Genomic DNA, 23,799 nt, shown 5'->3' with positions numbered 1-23,799 from the left:
ACATTCTCATTTTTTCAATATAATTTATTTTAGATATCACTTATGGTAGTAATATGTAATTTATTTCAGATATCACTTAGAGTAGTAAATATGATATATAACCTCCCATCCCCAGTGTACTGTAAATACTAAATACCATTCTGATGCAGTTGATTTCTTATTAGAGTATTTCAAAACCTTGGTCAGTGGCCCTTTTGAGTACATTAAATTTGAACACACACATCACTGTTTCTAATGAGAGATTTGGTAACTAGTTACTTCATAGATAATATAAAGGCCGGAGAATTTGGAAATGGGTACAGATGAAAGATAAGCAGAAGGGAGAAGCCACCAAAGACAAACCAATGGTGCTGCCTAGGGCAGGCCCCCAAGTGATGGAATGACATCTCTTACTGTCGTTGCTGCCAGTTTTTCAATATGGTCATCAGTCCTGCCAGCTTAATGTCCCAGGCTGGCCCTAGGAATATTATTGTCATTCAGTAAGGTGCCATCACTGAGCAAGGACATGTCATCAGCAGTCTCATCAACCCTCTGGCTGTCTCTAGTGTCCATAAAAGTTGTCTGACTTCATTTATTCACCTGTCCAGGTAGAACAATGACAGAGAGGGCAATGCTAACAGTGACTCTCACGGTAGGCTATTGGATCTTCGTAGGGAAAGGAAAGATCAAAATTTGGGATTCTGTGAAGTAAAGAGTATTTGGATAGAGTCTTTCTTTACTTCCCCAAGTGATATTTTCAGATAAGCAAAGTGGAATTCAAACAACAGTTTTTTAATTACTTAGCAAGGGGTAAATGGAAGAAACCATTTTCAAAATCAAGTTGAGATATAAAAGCAAATCAGTATTTAAAAGGATTATTTCTCTGGGTCCTCTTTACATGTTATTCAATTGTAAACTTCTGCTTTCTCACTCAAACTGTGGGACACAATGAATCACAATTTTAAAAAAACTTCATATGTTATATGCAACTGATGAATTATTCAACACTATATCTGAAACTAAAGATGTATTATATGTTGGCTAATTGAATTTAAATTAAAAAAAATTGCACAGTTGATTTTTTTCATACTGTTTTAAGAAAAAAATAAGAAAGTAATTTTTTTTTGAAATTAATGAAAATTTTCAGAAAATTGCCTACCTTGTGTTCCCAAAAGTCAGATTGTGCAGGCAATGATTTTAAAACAGCTAATGCAAATTTGTTAGACTAGAGAGACAAATATAGAAAATAGATTAAAAATAAAATTTAACAAGGAGTTAGAATCTATAAAGAAGGATCAAAAAACACTCTAGAACTAAATTATAAAATATAAAATTTAAAGCTCATCAGATGGTGTCAACAGCAGATTGGACTGAATTTTAAACAAAATTAGTAAACCAAAAGACAGATCAATAGAAAATTTACAAATTAAATATTTGCATTTAATGATACAAATTAAAGAAAAAATAATGCAAAAATAAAAATAGTAGTAAGCATAAGAATTAGATAGGACATGGTTAGATGATTTCATATACATGCAACATGACAGTGCAACCAAAACCAAAAACTGAATACCTAATAATTGGGAATTTCCCAATCATGATGAAATGTATCAATGTTAAAGCCACACAGAATAAAGAGAAGAAAACCACATGTAAGTATATCAAGTCAAATTGCTGAGCATAAAAAATAAAATTTGGGAAGAAATGAACACTAGGAAAAGTAAACTTGTGGATGAACATTACAGAATGTTAATTGTTTAAACAAAGAATAGTAACTATGTCTATTTGCATTTATAACAACTGTAGAATAAAGCACATGGCAACATCAACACAAAGATCCAAAGGAGCTAAAATTATTTAAACTGTTATAAGACACTTGTATGGTTCCAGATATGGAAAAAAATAATTTAGGAAATAATCTAATACATTAAAGTATAGATTTTACTATTTGCATTTTTAATTAGACAATAATACCAAAATGTTATGAAAATAACATAATGGAAGAGATATAATTAAATGAAAAAATAGTTGGTTATCCCAAAAGAATACAGGAAAGGAGGGATAAAGACACAAAGAACAGATAAGACAAATATAAACAAATAGATGAAAACCTTAAAGGCAGCAATATATTAAAAGGAAATGAATGAAGCACTTCACTTTGGAAGATAAAACACTGTTTTCCTGATCAAACCATGTACAAGTCTGTACCACGGCCAGCTGAAACTACAATGGTAGCAAACTTCAAAGTAGAGGTTTGATGAACTCTCACGTTTTGAGACTATCCAAAGAAGCCAACCAAGGAGAGTGGGAATGCGTAATCTGGAATATTAGAAGGAAAGTAAGATAGTGTCTTGCCATGAAATGAGAAAGCGCCGGAAGATTTCAGAAAAGCAGACTTCTCCTGAGACAGATAAGCTGAGGACAGGACAGGGTTCAGTGGGTTTAAAATCACAGTCTGGGGGCGCCTGGGTGGCTCAGTTGGTTAAGTGTCTGACTTCAGCTCAGGTCATAATCCCAGGGCCCTGGGATCGAGCCCTGCTTTGGGCTCCCTGTTCAGTGGGGAGTCTGCTTCTCCCTCTGCGCCTCCCCCCAATTTGTGTTCTCTCTCTCTCTCACTCAAATAAATAAATTAAAATCTTCAAAAAATACAAGAAATCATGATCTGTTCTTTTGTATCCTTTTAATAAAGGGCATTCTTTCTGAGCTTTGGGAGAAAAATATATGAGTAGATTGGAGTAAAATGGGAGATGAGGACATGAAAACCAAGTCTCTGGTGGCACTTTTCAGAAGTCTGGCTGGACAGAGATGCCTGGAAGTGATAGAGTACTAAAAGGTCAGGAGAGGCGATGGAAGAATTCTATTTTTTCATGAAAGATACTAGAGCTTGTGTTTTTAGGTGATTTTTATTGAAGTATAATGCACATACACGAAAATGCACAAGTAATAAATGCATCATTAGATAATCTCTAACAGAGCTAAAACACTTTTGTGACCAGCCCTCCTTATCCATATGTCTTTGCAAAAACCCAGAAACTTCTCTCCAGTTTCTTCCTAGTCATCACCCTTTATGAAGGAAAGCAACTTTCCAGATTTCTATTACCATCACTTAGCTTTGCATATTATTGTACTTTATATAAATGAAATCATAGGGCTTATTTTTGCCTGGCTTCTTTCACTCCTTATATTTGTGAAACTTTTCCATGTCATCCAATATAACAGTTTATACACTTTCATTGCTATATAATACTGCATTTCTTTCAATGTATCATATTTATTTGTGCATTCTATTTTGATATGCATTAGGTTATTTCTGGTTTTGCTCAATTCTGAGTAAGATGCTTTAATATTCTGTAATGTCTTTTTTGTAGAAAACTGTTTTCATTTTTCTTGATTGAATATCAAGGTGTGGAATTCTTTGGTTAAAAGTTTGCATGTTTGGGGCACCTGGGTGGCTCAGTCGTTAAGCGTCTGCCTTCGGCTCAGGTCATGACCCCAGGGTCCTGGGATCGAGCCCCGCATCGGGCTCCCTGCTCTGCAGGAAGCCTACTTCTCCCTCTCCCACTCCCCCTGCTTGTGTTCCCTCTCTCACTGTGTCTCTCTCTGTCAAATAAATAAATAAAAACTTTAAAAAAAAAAAGTTTGCATGTTCAGCTTTTTTTTTTTTTTTTAAGCAGGCTTCCTGCAGAGCAGGGAGCCCGATGCGGGGCTCGATCCCAGGACCCTGGGGTCATGACCTGAGCCGAAGGCAGACGCTTAACGACTGAGCCACCCAGGCGCCCCGCATGTTCAGCTTTAATAGCCAAATTTTATTTCCAAAATAGTTGTACCTCTTTACATTTCTACTCACAGTGTGAGGATTTCAACTGATTTGCAGTTTTGCTAAAACTTGTTAATATCTGTCTTTTTTTTTATTTGAGTCATTCCAATAGATATATATGGGTTTCTTTATGGTTTTGAATTGTATTTCTTGATGAATTATGAAGTTGAAGTTCCTTTCATTTGGATAGTTCTGTTGAGAAGGGCCTTCTCAAATCATACTGAGTAGGCTGGTCTTTCTACCTACCTGCTAAGGTCTTCCACTATTGTTGTAAACCAGGTGACCATGTCAAGTGTGTGACTATGTCTGAACTTCCTTGGTCCACCTCTTCTATTCATCTATCTTTGTGTTAGTATATGTTACTCTTTTAATGACTGTGGCTGTGTCAGTCTTCATTTGTTTTTTGTTTTTTTTTTAAAGATTTTATTTATCTATTTGAGAGAGAAAGAGAGAGAGCACAAGTGGGAGAAGGGGCAAAGGGACAAGCAGACTCCCTGCTGCGCAGGGGGCCTGACCCAACGTGGGGCTCGATCCCAGGACCCTGAGATCACAACCTGAGCTGAAGTCAGATGCTTAAGCAACTGAGCCACCCAGGCACCCCAGTCTTCATTTCTGTAATGGACGACCTCTAACTTCACTTTTCTTATCTTGGACCTTTGCCTTCCCATAAAAAATGTTAGAATTTGCCTATCAATTTCCATATTTGGCCCCTCCAAATCAGCTGGAAACTTCTTTAGGATTGCTTTGTAACTATAGATCATTTGGGGAACAATAACTTCTTTACAATATTAAACCTTCAATGCATAAGAACGCTATATCACTTCATATATTTGAGTCTTCAGTTATTCTCAGTAATGTTTTATAAATTTCAGAGTAAAAGTTATGCACATCAATTGTAGATTTATTGTGACATTGTAGATTTTTATGATACTATCAATGGTATTAATTCATTTTTAAATTTACTTCATTTGCATGTATTTATTTAAATTTGTGTATTTAGTTATTTAAATTTATTTGCTTATTGCTATTGTATAGTTGATTTTTACATTATACTTGTATCCAGTGACATTGTTAAATTCACATATGAATTATCATCTGCAGAGTCACATATGAATTATTACCTGCAGACTCTATTCATTTCTCTGTACACAAATATTTCATATGTAAATAATGACAGTTCTTTTTTTTACTTTCCTATATCTTAGCTTATTTGTTATTTTCTCTTTGTTTTTGCTGTTTCCCTTTTACTTAATTTTTAACTTATTTTTTTATTAGTTTGAGGTGTAGAATTTAGTGATTCATCAGTTGTATATAACACCCAGTGGTCATTGCATTAAGTGCCCTCCTTAATGCCCATCACCCATTTACCCCATCCCCCTACCCACCACCCTTCCAGCAGCCCTCAGTTTGTTCCCTATAGTTGAGTCTCTTACAGTTTGCCTCCCTCTCTATTTTAATAAAATAAAAAATAAAATAAAGTAATAAATTAAGATTGTTATTTTCTTTAATATTGGATATAATTTTCTTTCAGCTAGCAGAAGTTGAGATATTTTGAGTCCGAGTTTCAGACTTTGTGAGGGCTGGTCTATTTTTAGTTGGCCCTTTCTACCAAGGAAAAGCCAGACAGAGGTCTGGACAGAAAGCTGAGGGTGTTTACAAAGCCCCTCCTCTTTCAAGGGCTCTGAATTACAGTTTCTGCCTCTCTAGTTATATGAGGAAGCCAAAAGCTTTTAACCTTTTAACAGCAGGTTCCTCTTTGGTTTCTCAACCTCTGACCCTTGAGCATCTTCAGATTTGGCCATGGCATTGAGGGAAAAGTCTTGGAGAACACAAAGTGTGTGTGTGTGTTGGGGGGGCGGATGGGGAGTCCTCCTCCACTGAGAAAAAAAACACTGTACAGAAGAAACACGAGAAGATGCTTGTGCAAGCAGGCATGCTTGCATGTTGGTGAAAAGCAAGGTGGTTCTACCCAGTACTATATTCTCAATAAAGGAAGGGACATCATCAACCAATATCGGGAGGCCCATTTGGATAGCAGATAAAGTGAGGGTTCAAGGGAGCTTGCACAGAAAGAGAAAGGTTCAGCACTAGTGATCCTTAAAAGTGGGAAAATGCACTTAATAGAAAAAGCTGGTGAATTGCTAAGCAAATTACATAATTTTTCTGTAAGGCAATTCTTTCACCTGTTTTATTTATTCAGACTGTCTTACAGGGTTGATGCAGGTTCTTAAGAAAGAATAACTACAAATTGTCTTTAAAGACTACTTAGTGTTATAAAAATAAAAAGGCACAAAAAAACATAGGGATTAGTGAAGGAGGAAGTGAGGGTTGGGGAAAGTCAAGGTAAGTAGGGGAGGGAAGAATGGTCAAATCTTTGCAATTGGCCTTGGGAGACCTAGGGAGACCTGATTCAAACATCTGTGTCTCGGAAGGAACCACAAGCCTGTCTTTAGTGGGGAAGAAGGGAATGGAGTTGCTTACTGAGGGGATCAAATTGGAGAGTCCTACTAGTGTACTGTGTTTGAATCCTAAACACAAGTGCAATTTTAGAAGATTTTTTGTTATTTATTTATCTGAGCATCTGAGCATTCTGCATCTCTGAAGCAAAGACAAGATAGAAAAACAAGAGTTAAGATTCATTATTGTTATTATTGTTATTGTATGTTTTAATAAATGCAGACTCTCAACCTACTGTCCCCAAAGGGGTTCTGCAATCACCAGGCATTCAGCCAAACCATCATGTATTATGCATAAGGCTGCTTTGTTTACTTTAAAAGATATTTAAGAGCTGTTCCAGTGCATACTGCACCCAAGCTCTATCGCATCTGGGAGCATTCAATCCTACTTGGGTAACCCTTTCCATCTTGAAAGCTTACGACATATGGTTTTTACTCTCACTAGGCTTCTTTGATTCCTGTGCTCTCACTGTGATGTGTCAGGATCAAAAGGTTAACACCCAGTACAGTCATGTGGCCTGTTGAATATCAACCTTGTATAGAGCTCCCTGTACATAACTCTGCTATTGTACAAATCATCATAGGCCTGTTGGTCCAAGAAGTTGCTGTGCTTCTTGAGGATAGAATTTATAACTGGAGCCATGGAAGGATTCAGAGTTTTCTGGAAGATACTAGTTATGTCCCAAGTACCCAGGCAGTAGGATTAGTTGGTGCTTTCAGCAGTATGTGTTTGAGGAAAATTTGGGTAACTGAATGACTATTTCATCCATTGGTAATATGTGAGCTAGCATTTGTTCAAATAGTATTATTAAGCACCTACAATCTGCAATGCTTTGTGTGTCTGTTAAGCTTCTATGAAGTCAGTGGAGTATAGAGTACGGTTCTTCCCCATCAGTAATTTTTAATTAGTCAGAGAAACAAACCATATACACATAAAACAGTTTTAAGAATAAAAACTCACATTGTATAGATTTTAATAGTTTGCAAAGAACTTCAACCATGTAAAAGGCTCATAAAATTCTAATAGTGGTTAATACAACTTTTATAATCTCTATTTTAAGGGCATTGAGAAACTGAGTTTCAGAGAAGCACCTACTAGTAAATGGCAGGGTAAGAGCTTGAATTTCATGTGAATGATCTCCCACCCCTGGGTCTGGGCAGTAGGGAGACCCAGTCAGCACAGAGCTGAAACAGCAGTGCAAAGACCTGCTTGCGGGGTTGATCTCGGTGTAACTGAGCAACAATAATTCAGTGTGGCTGGAAGAAATGCGACTTTGTAAAATGAGTTTGGACCTGAACACAGAAAGGGGAAACAGAGAGGGTGGAGAAGCTATTCTAATGCAGAATAATGGGAGCCTGAGCTCTCACTCAAGACTCAGTGTGACATATTCCATGGACAGCCCAGGGCGCCACCCAACTGAAGCAGAGGTCTGGGGTTTGGGTCTAGTGGAGACAAACTGGTAAGAAAATAGGGTTGAGTGGAGATGAGCAGATACTGGAACCACCGCTGGATTTAATTAGGGATTGACATCGCCAGAAGCATTTTAATTTTGCTCACTGAATGGCTTATTTCATTTAAAACTTTGGTAAAAGAGTGGTTGAGTTTATGGTGTTTTACACAGATGATGATGTATTATTTTTATAAAGTTTAAAAAAATCTCTTTAATTGTCACCTTAATAGAGCTGTAATTTTACTCAAAGCTAAGAAAATTGAACCCTTATCTCTCTATATATTTAGATTAGAAGGATGCAGCTGGGCTTTAAAATTGGCCCCATGCATTTTTCCCTTCCATAATTTGGCAAAACTGTAGCGACCTACTCTCCAACATTGGCTTTTTTCCTTGTTTTAACACAATGGAAGTGTTCACATTTCTTCCAAAGGGCTTATTCACAATTATGCAGCCCTTTATGGAAGCTTCCTACAGAAAGTCACACAGAGTGATGAAGGCACCCCGTTTTTCTGGGTTCCTGCCGAGAGGCAGCAATTTAATGAAAACAAGGAAGCCAGACCACATCGTGAGTAAGATTTTAATGTGTGAGCCAGCAAACTAAAATGTTAACCACCCTGTTCATATCATTCACATTAATGAAAATGCAGTTAGTCTGACATACCAAATGCACTTAATTTTAAAAGCACTTCTCATTCACACACCAACTAGATTATCTGCAATTTTTTTATCTCTCTTTTTTTTCCCTTGAACCTAAGAAGATGGGTCAGAGAAAAATATGCTTCCTGTCTTTGTACTGGAAAAAAAGGGAGAATTTTTGCAAATAACAATGAAATAACATATTTCCACTCTGAGATTTAACATTATTCAGAGGAATGTATTTAAATGAGACTAGCAATGAAGCATGAAATATTTCGTTTCCTGATACAGCCGTGCTCACTCTCTTTTATTGTTTTGGTAACATCCTGCGAGAAGTTGCATTCAGACGATGAGTTCATCCCCTTTAGATTTGCTGGCTGTTTACTTTAATATATTTTAATAATTATGTAATTAGCTCATCATCTCTCCCACATTCAGTATTTCCCTCCTAGCTACTTGCTTTGTTTACTTTAGGGACTTTTTGAAGTTCTGTGTACAGAATTAGTAAGTGGCATAATTTATCTCTTCACTGTTCTCAGAGAGTCTTTCAGACCCAGAACACCTCTATCCACTATCAATCTGGGCCACTCAGATGACGATGTGGTTCTTAGTAGCTACTGATTCCAAGAATCCATTTAAAAAACACAGTTCACTTTTCATGCTGTTACATTTTGATTTCTTGACCTATAGATTTTGTATCTGAAACCATTTCTAAAGAAACTTCCAGTCAAGAGTGTTAAATTATTAATCAATATGTCATGATATGTAAAATAGGGAACAGGACAGATTTGGGACAGAAAAAACAAGAGGGCAATACCGACATTGTTCTTGATGGAACAATGACAAAAGTAAATAAAGAGTTCTAAAATTTTGAATGACAGTGAATGGCAATCCCACCCCCTACCCCCTGTTTTGTTGGTGGGTAGGGGTTGAGAAGCTAAGCAGGAATGGACATTTGCAGAAAGATAGCCAGAGACATGCTAGTGAGTGAGCGGCTCAGACTGGTTCAAACGGAAGGATGAGGAGGCAGGTGGATATTTCCTTTGAATGAGGATCTCAACAGATGGAAATAATTTCCTAGTCCTGAGAGAGCAGGAGCCCCTTAGCCAATGTGCCCAGCATTGAGACTGTAAGCAATAGGATCAGATTAAGAGTGAATTATAAAATCTACAAAAGAAATTAGTGGCAAAAATGCATGTAGATTGACTAGGACTTCCCTCAAATCTGGGAAGTCAAACTAAGGAAGTACCAAGTGGTAGAAATTCAACTGAAATAGATTTCAGGTTAATTAAAAGAGCTCTGAAACAATCAAAACTGTTCCAGAAAGGTAATATACTGCCTCAGCAAGCAACATGCTTTTCACGAATTGAAATGTTCAAACACAATATATCATCATTTGCTGGGTTTGTTTCAAGACAGACTCGGACATCAGCTATATGATTACACAAAATTACCTAAAAGTTTAATATGTAATCCATGGTTCAAAGCTTCTTTATTTTTAAATTTATTTATTAGCTCTTAAAACAGATACTATCCTTGCTGTTTTTACAAGGAAGATGAAAGGATGGTCTCTGATTTCACTTCAGTGTTGATAAAATAGGAGGAAGGGTGCCTACAATCAAGACAGAACCAAGAGAGAGACAATAAATAAACAAGGCATGTAAAAATCCCGAGGCAATGACTGCAACTCATTATTATTTCTACATTAATTTAATTATGAACTCCCGCAGATAATCCTAAACTTCCTAAGGTAGATAAAGAGGAAAAATACCAATTCGCAGTTTTGTATTTTCATTTCTGTTTAGTTTTATATATTGTTTTATTTTCTTTCAGGCTTTCTTTTTGACCCAGGGCTTATTTAAAAATGTATGTTTAATTTCCAAGTGTTTGGGGGTTTTCATGTTGTCTTTCTATTATTGATTTCTAGTTTGATTCCATTATGGTCAGAGAACATACTCTGCGTGACTTAATTTCTATTAAATGTATTGAGGTTTGTTTAATAAACCAGAATATGATCAATCTTGGTGAGTATTCCACACATGCTTTAAAAGAATGTGTTTTCTGCTGTTGTTGGGTGGGACGTTCCAATAAAGCTCAATTAGATTCTGTCGATTGATGGTTATTTACAGACTATTGAAAAGTTCCTCTTTCGAACATCCGTTATACTTTATATCTTAGGAAAGCACTTTAGATAATAACCACTATTTAAATTTTGTTAAAAATGCCAGATATGTTGCATCTTATATATAAATATGATATGGTCTTAATTATAGTGTGGGTTCCCACACTGGTTTCCCTCAGAATACTGTTTCAAAGGATTTTAAGAATGGTTTAAAGAATTCCATTGCTGTGAACAAAATGGTAAAATAATTGTAGAATTGGGCGATGCTAACACATTTCTTTATTACAGTAACTATTCAGAACTATTAATATGGTAACGTTAACATGAATATGAAGAGGTCCACCAATGACTGTGTGTCTTCTTGTGTGGTGGTCGCCGTAAGTCAGGAATTTACCTCACTCTAGAAGAAGTGTTCCCTTATGTCCAGTCTAATGAGTACCTGGAAATGGCGTCAGTGGGCATTCTCCTTGATGTTTTCTGAGCGGAGGTGGGAGAGGATCTGGAAGGGCACACAGATGATGAGGATGTCATGCTGTGTAGGGAGCACAGTGAACTTCTGTCTGTCACTGTTCCTTGATAAGAGCGTGGCATGTGAAATTTCTGTGATTGCTACTTCACGCTGGATCTCCTCTAGGAGCAATGTAGCTGGCCAGGTTCTGTGAGGAATGTCTAGCTCTTATCAGCCTCTGGCTTCTAGATGGCTTTCTCCTGTCCTCCATCCAGAGGGTTTCCTTCCTTTGCCTATTTGCCGTAGGCCAAGAGCTAAACAGTAAGTTATACGCTTCTTTCCTTCCCCTCTGCACCCTCACCCCCTTTTCTGCCTCAGGTCTGAGAAATGAGAGGTGAGGAAAGGAATAAAGATATTCCCTGAGGTTGATGAGAATGGCTGTTGCCTCCCAGAGACCTAGGCTGTGGAAAGGTTTCTGCATTTTGAACGCATCTGATGCATTTTACAGTGTGGTAGCCAGAGATTGCCACAGAAGAACCTCTTAATAAAGTATCTCCAAACCCAGTGGCAGATAAATGTAAGCACTTCTCATGTTCCTGAACATGGAGACAAGTGTCATTTGGCTGATGGAAGAAGTGCTTGGCCGGCTAGCCCTACTTCAGGTTGCTGGTTTCCTACACTTGGTCCCTGCTGTAACCGGCTCAGGGGTTCTCCCCCAGGTGTTACTAGGCCAGGGCTGGAAATGCATCAGCTCCCTGGAATAGGTTTTCCCCATTTTAAACCACTGTAGCCCAAGAGCAAAGCCATAATGCACAGCATATGAGAACCTCTGCTCACATCACATTTACTAACATTCCATTGGCCAAAGCAAGTGACGTGGCCAATCACCACATTACTTGATTAAGAAACATCCTCTGTTCTTGCTGAAGGGTGTGGGGAGAAGCCAGTGAGTATCTGCTGAACAGTAATGCAAACTACTACATAAATCCAGACCCTCCCTCTCTTTTTAATACACTTCAAATCTAGCTTTTCTTATCAGCTCAAACTATTTGGGGGACCAAAGGGAACAAGATATTGTAATTAAATAGAAAAAAGAGAGGGAATCACCTAACGTTTCCTCAGGATGAACACTGATTTCAAGCAGAGACAACAAATTCAAGGTAAATGATGGATTAAATAACTATACTTGGGTAGAGAACTAGGGCAAGGACAATGGTCTTCCGAGGTTAAAAAAAAATAAAAAATGGGAGAGAGTGCCTAATCTGTTTCTCCTTTGGTTTCCCTTGTCTTTTATTCAGTTGACTAGATTACAGTAGTTGAACAATAGGAAAGCAGAAGGATATAGCAATAGAGAATCCTCTGTGACACTCACATGTGCCTAGTCTATTCTTCTCCAGCATGAGATTTGACTTAGTTCTTTTTTTTTTTTAAGCTTATTTTCTTAAGCTGAAATTTGTCCCTTGTGTGTCAGTATTTGATTTGATTTACTGCTTGAGGAAAAATAGATTATAAAAATAACACCTAGGTTGTAACATTTTTAAATTGTGGGAAGTGGTTAGTTTTTCCCATAAAAAGCAATATATGGATTGATCCATATGGGTGATTGAGCCCATGAATCTGCAAGTCTCTCCTGTATATAGTATCTAGAAATGGGTGGAGGGGCATTTTTAGAAAGATAAATCCAAAATTTTACAAGGAAACCTAAAGTGCCTTTAGTGGACACAAAATTATAAGTAATTTCTGAAAGGTAAATCTCCCCCAAAAGTGCAGCAGGATGGGCCAGTGCAGAGCAGGAGAAGGTGATAGGCTGTCAGGTGGGATCTGTGGGAAGCAGCAGGGCTCCCCGGGCAGGAGCCAAAGTCATGGAGCAATTGAAATAATTATATGTGTGTGTGTGTGTGTGTGTAAAATGACAGCTAATAAATATAATGATATGTATTATTTTAATCACTTCATAATTGTATATACATATATATGAACATTCCTAAGAGATTATGTTAAGAAATGTAAACTTCCAGTTTTAGAGCAGTAAGTATAGCGGGAACTCATTTTTTTTTAATCATATAAAATTAAATATTTTTATTTGAACATCAAATAGAAGGTAAATTCATAAAGAAACGATCTTATTCCTTGAGTGAGTAAACTGGGACTTGACAAATTTAGATTCAAGTATTAATTTCACTTTCTGTCATATGAATTGTTAATGAGATTGCCTCTGCATATAACTCAGGTAATTAAGAACACTTACTAAAGAGTGAAAACTAAATCAATACAAATCACTAGAAAAATACTTAGCGAATATAGAAAAAGAAAGAAGAAAATCATATTCTAAATATCCCCACTGTTGAAAAAAGGTATTATAAATATTTTAGCAATAGTCCTTATTATTTGCAGATTTATATTATTTGATATAAAGCAGAGATTTTTTTTCCCTTTTTGTTCTTTTTAGCATTTCTTCAACCTACCATGCTCATTATTATATTTGTGACTATTATTTGCTCAACACTGTTTGGCATGCCCTTTCCTACACTCTCCGCCTAATTCCAAATTTTGCAGGTTAAAATATTATATTTAAGAGCTAACTATGGTTATACTGAATCCAAAATTTTTCTTACAAACCAACCTATAATACATGGATTTGTCAGCAATTAACTGAATGACAAGATAATCAGTTATCTTGTCATTCAGTTATATTCTGTGTTGTGAAGTTTTGGGAATGTAGTGTGTGTGTGTGTGTGTGTGTGTGTGTGTGTGTGTGTGTATGTTCTCTTCAAACAGAAAACTCTTTGAGAGCAAGTATTTTTTTTTTAATTGTAGCATCTAGGAGGTACATAATGGACCATCCTTTTTTTTTTTTTTTTTAAAGATTCTGTTTATTGAGAGAGAGCAGGGGAAGGGGCAAAGGGAGAGGGAGAGAGAATCTTAAGCAGACTCCGTACTGAGCTGGACCCGGAGATGAAGGCAGGGCTTGATCTCATGACTTGAGATCACTAGCTGAGCCAAAATCAAGAGTAGGGCGCTTAACTGACTGAGCCACCCAGGTGCCCCCATAATGGACCATTCTTGATGAAAGCATGGAAAGAAGGGAGGGAAATAAGGAAAAGTGAAATGGAGGGAGAGAGGTTATTTAATATAGCAAGTCTGTCGACATGAATGTTTGTGAGGTCTCAGGGTAGTGCTGTCAAAAAGTATTTGGGGAATATTTTCAAGGTAAGTCCTCCCATCCCACCCTGAACCATGTCATATGCAGATTCACGGGTTTGAAAACAAGCTCCAGAGATTATTTGCAGTAGTCACTCATATCTCTTTCAATCTTTCCTACCCCATCATTGAGGACCATTATTTTAATGTGATAGTCATACAAAGGAACACTTGCTATATAGTGACTGAAAAACACACTAAGGAGACAGGATGCATTATTCTCTGCCCCCACCCAGAACAAACAAACAAATGAACAAACACCTCTCAAATGTGCTAATTTCCTACAGGGATGTTACCAACCAACTTAAGGTTTTAAGATCATATAAAGTATCTTTTTCTGTCCAAAATAAAATCACATGAAAAATCAATGATAAAAAGATATCTAGATAATCTATAAATACTGGGAAACTGTACAACACAATTCTAAATAGCAAATAAGAAATTTAAAAAATATTTAAAAATATTTAGAATGAAAATGAAAACATATTCTATCAGAAATATTAGGAATGAAAGAAGAGATATCATGCCAGATGCTACAGAAATTAAAATGATGAGATGGGGGAATTATGAACCTTATACAAATAAATTGGATACATACTTGAAGTGGACAAATTTTGTGAGATACAAACTTCAACAGTCTACTAAAAAAATTACATATAGAGAGATTACCAGAATATGTCATATCTAGGTCCCTCATATTTCAATATAAATTTTAGAATTATCTGACTAATTTTTAAAAAGCCTTGGTGGCATTATTAATTAATTTGTATTGAATCTATAGATTAATCTGAAGTAAAATTATATTGTAAAAATATTGACTTTTTAAAACCATGAACATGGTTTTTCTGTTCATTTATTTTCCTTAGTAATAGTTTTAAATTTTAGGACTTAACTACTTTTCTTAAATTTATTCATTAGCATTTAATATTTTTGATACTATTGTAAGAATATATTTTAAAAATATTATTTCCATTGTTTTCTGTTAGTACAGAGAATGCAATTGATTTTTGTGTTTTGATCTTTTGCTTTTTGATCAAGTTAAATTTAGTTACTGATTTTTCTGGCTATTTTGTAGATTCTTAAGAGTATTTATGAAAAATTATATAAACATAAAAGTTGCAAATATACTTTGCTTCTTCCTTCCTGAATTTTATTCCATTTATCTGTTTTTCTTGTTTTATTACAGTAGCTAAGATTTTCGATATCATGTTAAGTAAAGGAGTGGGTTTCCTTAAATATAATAACCAACAAGGTTATATTGGTACACTCAAATAAGAAAGTGTTTTATATTTTCTGAAAGAGATTGTAGAAGATAGGGTTATTTCATCTTTTAAGTATTTGATGGAATTCAGTGAAGCCATCTGGTCTTGAGTTTTCTGTGTGGTAAAGTTTTTGGATTTTTTGGCTTTGTTTTGTTTATTGGTTGGTTGATTTTAACAAAAATATTTATTATTTATTAGTGCTTGCTTCTTCCACTGTTAGGTACTGTACAAAGTTAAAACAATATAGTTTCCCTTCACAGGAGCTTACAATTAGGATTTTTAATAAAAAATTTAAATGCTTAATGTTTTAGGGCTATTCAAATTTTGTTTCATTTTGTGTCTGTTTTGGTAAGTTGAGCTTTCCTATAATTTGCCTATTTTATATATGCTATTAAATATGTTGGAATGAAGTTACTCATAAATATCTTGTTATTCTTTTTTTTTTTAAGATTTTATTTACTTATTTGACAGAGACAGAGAGAGAGAGAATACAAGTAGGGGGAGCAGTAGAGGGAGAAGAAGCAAGCTCTCTGATGAGCTGGGAGCCCAATGCAGGGCTAGATCCCAGGTCCCTGGGATTATGACCTATGCCAAAAGCAGATACTTAACCAACTGAGCCACCCAGGTGCCCAATATCTTGTTATTCTTTTAATGTCTGTAGTGAATTTTTTATTTCTAGTATTTACATTTTAGTTATCTCTTTTTTTATCGTGTTCTGACCAGTTTGGAGTTTATCAATTTTGTTGATCTGTCCAAAGAAACAAATTTTGGCTATGATAATTTTTCTCTCTTTTTCTGTTTCCTATGTCTTTGGATTCTGTTCTCATCTTCACTATTTTCTTCTTTCTACTTAGATAAATTTCTTCTTTCTGGTTACATCAAGTTTTCTGTGTTCTATTTCTAACTTCTTAACGTAGAAATTTAGATCATAGAAGTTAGACATCTATTTTTCTCAAATATATGTATTTAATGGTCTACATTTCTTGATAAGGACTTTAATTACATTCCACTGTTGTGATATATTATATTTTCATTTTAATTTTTATTGACATAATTTCTAGAATTTTCATAATTTCTTTTTTGATTCATGCATTATTTAGAAGTATGTCATTTAATTTACAAATATTTCCTATTTTTATTCATTTCTCACTAACTTACATCAGTGAAAGAACATACTGTATATGACAGAAATCTATTAAATTTATTAATTCATACTTTATGACCAAGGATATGTTCTACCTTGGTAAATATGCCATGTGCACTTGAAAAAAATGTATATTATGCAGTTGTTAGGTGCAGTGTTCTAGAAATAACAATTAGGTCAATATGTTGATAATATTGTTTAAATTATATGTGCCTTTACTGTTTATTTTGTCTAGTTTACTAATAATTTCTGAGGGAAAACATGAACTTTTCACTGGAGTACATTTATAATCTATGACTATGTAATTATATTTACTTACATCTTGTTACATATTTTGTATCTCCTTAAATACATATATATACATATACATGTCTATTTATGAGTCAACACATATACAGAAGATATATAAAACAATATATGTAAAACACACACATACATAGTTATTATATGTAATTTAGGTAATGTTCAGGACAGAATTATTAAAATATTTTTTAAATTTGTCAGTTATATAATCATTTTGGAAAATATAGCTGGCTAGTCATGTGATCAGGGATTTCAACTGATAGGTGATAGCTTTCTCAATTCCAGGCTCTCTCTATTAAGAAATGATCTACCTATGTAAGACCAACAGATCAAAACGAATTCCAACCAATGATAACAAAAGATATTCTTTATTAATTTTTCCCTCAAGTGAATAAGTTTACATGTTTTTTTCCCTAAGTTTACATGCTTTTTAACAACAAATATCCCATACTGAAGGTCTTCACTGTAGCTCAAATATAACTACTAATATGTGCATTACTCAAGATCTTTTCTTTATTCCTTAATAACTCAAATCCAGAACACTCTGGATATATTTTAGGTGAACTGATGGTTGCTAAGCCATGTAAAGTGTTATACTTTATTATTAATATGTGCTAGAAAATAAAAAAAATAATGTTTTCCTTATGACAACATAACATTTCATCTCCTTAAAGACATTTATTTATATTGATTATTTAAATAATTAATGAAAACGACAATTTAGGAGAGTATTCAAATGCATTTTTTTCTTTCTTTTTGGCTTTTGATGGTAGAGGTAAAAGGTTGATTTGAAAATTCTGTGTATAATTCTGCTTTTGTTTTAGCTTTATTATATCATTGTTATATAGTATATGTGTTTATTTGTGTCTCTCTGGCAATGATGTAGATCAGCAGTGCTTTGCCTCTGGGTAAGAAAAAACTATTGCATTAGCCTTGGCTATAAATTGGTACCATTGGGATGGACAACTACTCAAATTATTGTATTATTTTTCACAAGATGCCATGTTCTGAAATACTTCCCATTCATTCAACCTAATAGCTCAGTGGGTATCTTCTGCAGTCTTTATTGTCTGGGTCAGTTAGCTCTGGAGGGTAGGATGGTGATTACGAGGCCAGGGTTGTGGTTAAAATCCCTGTATGGGCCAGTTAGCTTCTCAGTTAAAAAAAAAAAAAACCTGTGCACAACGACGACCTGCACCTCTAACCTCGCAGTCTTGTAGTCCCACATTAAGGGTTATAAAAGTGGTATGTCACGGGAATGTAGATGACACAGTGTAATTCATCATTACCATTAGGAAAAAATATCAAGGTACATATTCCCTTGACTAGGTATTTTCTTCATTCTTTTTTTTTTTTTTTAAAGATTTTACTTAATTATTTGAGAGAGAGAGAATGAGAGAGAGCACATGAGAAGGGGGAAGGTCAGAGGGAGAAGCAGACTCCCTGCGGAGCAGGGAGCCCGATGTGGGACTCGATCCTGGGACTCCAGGATCATGACCTGAGCCGAAGGCAGTCGCTTAACCAACTGAGCCACCCAGGTGCCCAGGTATTTTCTTCATTCTTAAATGGGGAAGCATACACATTGATTTGAAGCTATATATGCTTGCATTTAAATGAACTTCATTGAAATAAATACAAAGTCAATAGCTTTTTGAATCAGGTATATTAAAGGATAAAGCAGATCAATGCTTGAACTTTGGAATCCTCTTAAAACTCACAATGTGCCATTATCCAAAGCTCCCAGAGATGCATTTCTGAGAGGCTCAAAAATTCCTTCAGTCTGATTTGAAATTATTTTTTTCCCAGTCTCCCACGATCATCACATTTGTTTTTGCATCTAGGTGTATTTGTGATCTAGTTTTGTTCGGAGTGACAGCCCAGTTTTTATTCATCTAGGTGGCTGAGTCCTAATGTATCCTAAAGTCAATATTCTTCTCTCTAGTAATTGTACTTTTGCTGTAATGATCCATGCTTCTGGAACACTCTCCTTACCTGCACTACCTTGTGACTCCATTGGGTTCTTAACTCAACATCTTTCTCCATCCATTCAGTCAAGAATATTTGCTATCAGTTTTTATCAAGTGATGTATAAGATAAAGAAAACAATGATGAATTGCTTTAAAAAACTTACCATTCAGGTATAGGAAAAAAGAAGTGCACATACTTAATTTTATTTTTTAATATATAAATATTTTTAATTTTATTATGTTATGTTAGTCACCATACAATACATCATTAGTTTTAATGTGGGGATCCACGATCCATTGTTTTCGTATAACACCCAGTGCTCCATGCAGTACGTGCCCTCCTTAATACCCATCACCAGGCTAACCAATCCCCCCTCCCCCCTCCTCCTTCCCCTCTAAAACTCTGTTTGTTTCTCAGATTCCATAGTCTCTCATGGTTCATCTCTCCCCCCAATTCCCCCCCTCATTTTTCCCTTCCTTCTCATAATGTCCTCCATGCTATTCCTTATGTTCCACAAATAAGTGAAACCATATGATAATTGACTTTCTCTGCTTGACTTATTTCACTTAGCATAATCTCCTCCAGTCCCATCCATGTTGATGTAAACGTTGGGTATTCATCCTTTCTGATGGCTGAGTAATATTCCATTGTATATATGGACCACACCTTCTTAATCCATTCATCTGTTGAAGGGCATCTCAGCTCTTAACTTTAATTCAAGAGAGAACATGGGTCATGATCAATGGGTATAGAAAAGATAAAGCAGTGTTGTAGGAATACTTCAAGTATTGAACTGTACTAAATGTTGAGTTCACTGCTTTGAACTTGACTCTCCTCAATATACTTACTAGAAAGAAATGGAAGTTGGTGGCTAATATAATTACATTTAATTTTTCCTTGCTACTTTGAGTTATGTGACCTAAAGTAAGTTGCTTAATTTCCCTGAACTTCAGATCCCCACCCATAAATGAAGTATAATATATTCTGAAGAGTTTTCATGAGAATTAACAATAATGTATATGAAAATAAGTACACATTCTCTTACACAAGTAGATGTTCAGATAATGTTGAACAAATAAATAAATACATAGGCAGATGGATAAATAAGTTGATTATGACTTGCTTCTAATGCAAATTTTGCACTTCTTTAAAAGAATAACACAAGGGTAAGATTATTACGCCTTTTACATTTTCTCTTAAAGTATATATTCTCTGGCATTCCACCTCCTAATTAAATTAATTTAAGTCTTCCCCACCTCATGATTGGGCTGCAAGAAGAACACCTGGTCATTCCTGCCTCTACAACTCTCTTCAATTCTTTCAGTTCACCTTAAGTATAATTCTCATACAAGCTTTATATCATCCATCTGTTTTAAAATCATCAAAGACCTACTACAGTATCAGAGGTTTGATTTTCTTATCATTACACCCTGCTAGTCCTCTTTTTACAAAGCAAAGCAAACTAAAAAATGACCAAACACCCATTTATTTGCAGTATTTTCTAAATAAATATTCTCCATAGCACATGTGCATGGAGTCAAAACACCAATATTTGTTAATTTTGTCATCAGAATGTTTTTAAGCATTACTGATATAGTTGACCTGTAATATTGTGTAAGTTTGAGGTGCACATAGTAATGATTTTATTTATTCTTTTAAAGATTTATTTATTTATTTTAGAGAGAGAGAGTGGAGGGGAGAAGCAGAGAGAAAGAGAGAGAGAAAGAGAGAGAGAAACTCAAGCAGACTCAGTGCTGTGCCTGACGCGGGGCTTGATCTCCAAACCCTGAGATCATGACCTGAGCCAAAACCAAGAGTCAGACGCTCAACTGACTGGGCCACCCAGACACCCCAGTAATGATTTCACATACGTATATATTATAAAATGATTGCCAGATTAAGGTTAGTTAACACACACATCATCTCACATAGTTACAATTTTTTTTTTTGTAAACTATTATAAGCTACTCTCTTAGCAACTTTCAAGTAGGCAATACATTATTATTACCTATAGTCACCATGCTGTACATTACATTCCAAGACCTTATTTGTCTTATAACTGGAAATTTGTACCCTTTGACCACTGTCACCAGTTTTCCCCATGGGTGGAAACCACCGATCTACTTTCTATTTCTATGAATTTGGATTCCACGTATAAGTGAGTTCATTCAGTATTTGTTTTTCTCTGAGTTATTTCTCTTAGCATAACGCCCTCAAGATTTAACCATGTTGTTGTAAATCACAGGATTTCCTTCATTTTATGGGTGAATAATATTATATTGTGTGTGTATATACACACATACACACACATATATATACATATATAAATATATATACAGAATCACATTTTCTTTATCCACTCATCTGTTTGATGGACATTTAGCATTTGAGTTGTTTCCATGTCCTGGCAAATGGAAATAATGTTGCAGTGCACATGAGGGTGTGGCTATTTCTTTAAGATAATGATTTCATTTCATTTGAATATATATCCACAAATGAAATTGCTGGATTATATGGTAGTTCTATTTTTAATTTTTTAATTTTTTAAAATTTATTAGGGAACTCCTTACTGTTTTCCATAACGGCTCTACCTATTTCCACCAACAGAGTACAAAGGTTCCCTTTTCTCCACATTCTCGCCAATACTTGCTATTTCTTGTCTTCTTCATTATAGACAGACATTCTAACAGGTGTAAGATGATACTTCATTGTGGTTTTGATTTGCATTTCCTTGATAATTAGTGATATCGAGCACCTTTTCATGTACCTGTTGGCCGTTTGAATATCTTCTTTGAATAAATGTCTGTCTATTCAGGTCCTATGCTCATTTTTAAAAAAGATTTTATTTATTTATTTGTGAAAGAGAGAGAGAGAAAGAGTGCACAGCTTTGGGGAGAGGAAGAGGGAGAGAGAGAGAGAAGCAGGCTCCACACCGAGCAGGGAGCCTGATGTGGGGTTCAATCCCAGGACCCTGAGATCATTACCTGAGCTGAAGGCAGATGCTTAACTGACTGAGCCACACAGGCACTCTTATACTAATTTTTTTTAATTGGATTTGTTTTCTCTTGGGTTGTATGAGTTTCTTACAAATTTAGATATTAACCCATTATCAGATATGTGGTTTGTAAATATTACCCTCCTTTCCATCAGTTACCTTTTTATTTTGTTGATCATTTCTTTTGCTGTGCAGAAGATTTTTAGTTTTTGTAGTCCCACTTGTTTATTTTTGTTTTTGTTGCTTGTGCTTGGGGTACAATTTTCATAAAATTATTGCTAAGAAGTAATGCCAAGGAAATTTTCCCTATGCTTTTTTCTAGGAGTAAATGGTTTCATTTCTTATACTTAGGTATTTAATCCTTTTGGAGTTAAGTTTTTTTGAGTGGCATAAGATAAGTGTCCAGGTTCATTCCTTTGCATGTGAATACCCAGTTTTCCCAGGACCATTTATTAAAGAGACTGTCTTTTCCCCATTAAGTGTTCTTGCCTCTCTTGTCAAATATTATTTGATTGTTTCAGAATGGTTTATTTTTGGTCTCTAGATTCTGTTCCATTTATCTATGTTTATTTATTTTTTTTTTATTTTTTTTTTTAAGATTTTATTTATTTATTTGAGACAGAGAGAATGAGAGACAGAGAGCATGAGAGGGAGGAGGGTCAGAGGGAGAAGCAGACTCCCCGCTGAGCAGGGAGCCCGATGCGGGACTCGATCCCGGGACTCCAGGATCATGACCTGAGCCAAAGGCAGTCGCTTAACCAACTGAGCCACCCAGGCGCCCTATCTATGTTTATTTTTTAAAAAGATTTTATTTATTTATCTGAGAGAGAGAGAGCAAGAAAGAGCATGAGTGGGGGATGGGGAGAGGGAGAGGAAGAAGCAGATTCCTTGCTGAGCAGGGGGCCGGATGTAGGGCTGAATCCCAGGATTCCAGGATCATGACATGAGCCAAAGGCAAACTTTTAATCAGCTGATCCACCCAGGCTCCCCTATGTGTCTATTATTATGCCAATATCATACTGTTTTCATGACTATAGCTTTGCAAAATAATTTAAAATCAGGAAGCGCAATGCCTTCATCTTTGTTCTCTCTCAGAATTGCTTTTACTATCTGGGTCTTTTGTGGTTCTCTACAAATTTTGGAATTATTTTTTCTATTTTTGTAAAAAGAAAGCCACTGAAATCTTGATAGAGAAAATTAAATCTATAAATTACATTGGGTGGTATGAACATTTTAACATTAGTTCTTCCACACCATGAACACAGAATATCTTTCCATTTATTTGTGTTTTCTTCAACTTCTTTCATCAATGTCTTCTAGTTTTAATTGTACAGATCTTTCCCCTCCTTGGTTAAATTTATTTCCAGGTATTTTTCACACTATTGTAAATGAGACTGTTTTCTTTATTTCTTGTTCAGAAAATTCATTTTTAGTGTATGGAAATACAACTGACTTTCATATGTTGGTACTATATTCTACAACTTTCTGAATGTGTTTATTGATTCTAACAGGTTTTTTTTTTTTGGTGGAATCCTTGGATTTTCTATATATGATCATGTCATCTGCAAAGATAATTTGTACTAATTCCTTTCTAATTTAGATGCCTTTTATTTATTTTTCTTGCCTGATTGCTCTGGCTAGGACTTCCAGTGCTACACTGAATAGGGTAGTGGGAGTGAGCACCTTTGTCTTATTTCTGATCTTATAGGAAAAGTTTTTAACTTTTGCCATTGAGTATAATGTTAGCTGTGGGCTTGTCATATATAGCCTTTATTAGATTGAAGGGATTGTATTTGGGAACAACCTATGTCCCCATCTTGATAGCATCACTCCCTAGAATGTGTTTCTATCATTTGCTAAAGTCTACCAATATTCTTTTCCATGCATGAAAAATCTATTTTTCTTTCTTTTTGTTAAAGACAATTAAGATGGAATCTATTTTCTTTTAGTCCTACTTTATTCCAACAATATATTTTAATTTCATATATATAGCTATATTTCTGCTATGGGGGTTTAA

This window comes from Mirounga angustirostris, unplaced genomic scaffold (assembly GCF_029215605.1).
Source record: "Mirounga angustirostris isolate CCGP_5_RB_7025 unplaced genomic scaffold, mMirAng1.0.hap1 SCAF_8, whole genome shotgun sequence".
Lineage (NCBI taxonomy): Eukaryota > Metazoa > Chordata > Mammalia > Carnivora > Phocidae > Mirounga > Mirounga angustirostris.
The sequence above is the reverse complement of the archived record's forward strand: the minus strand, read 5'-3'. Positions refer to the sequence as shown.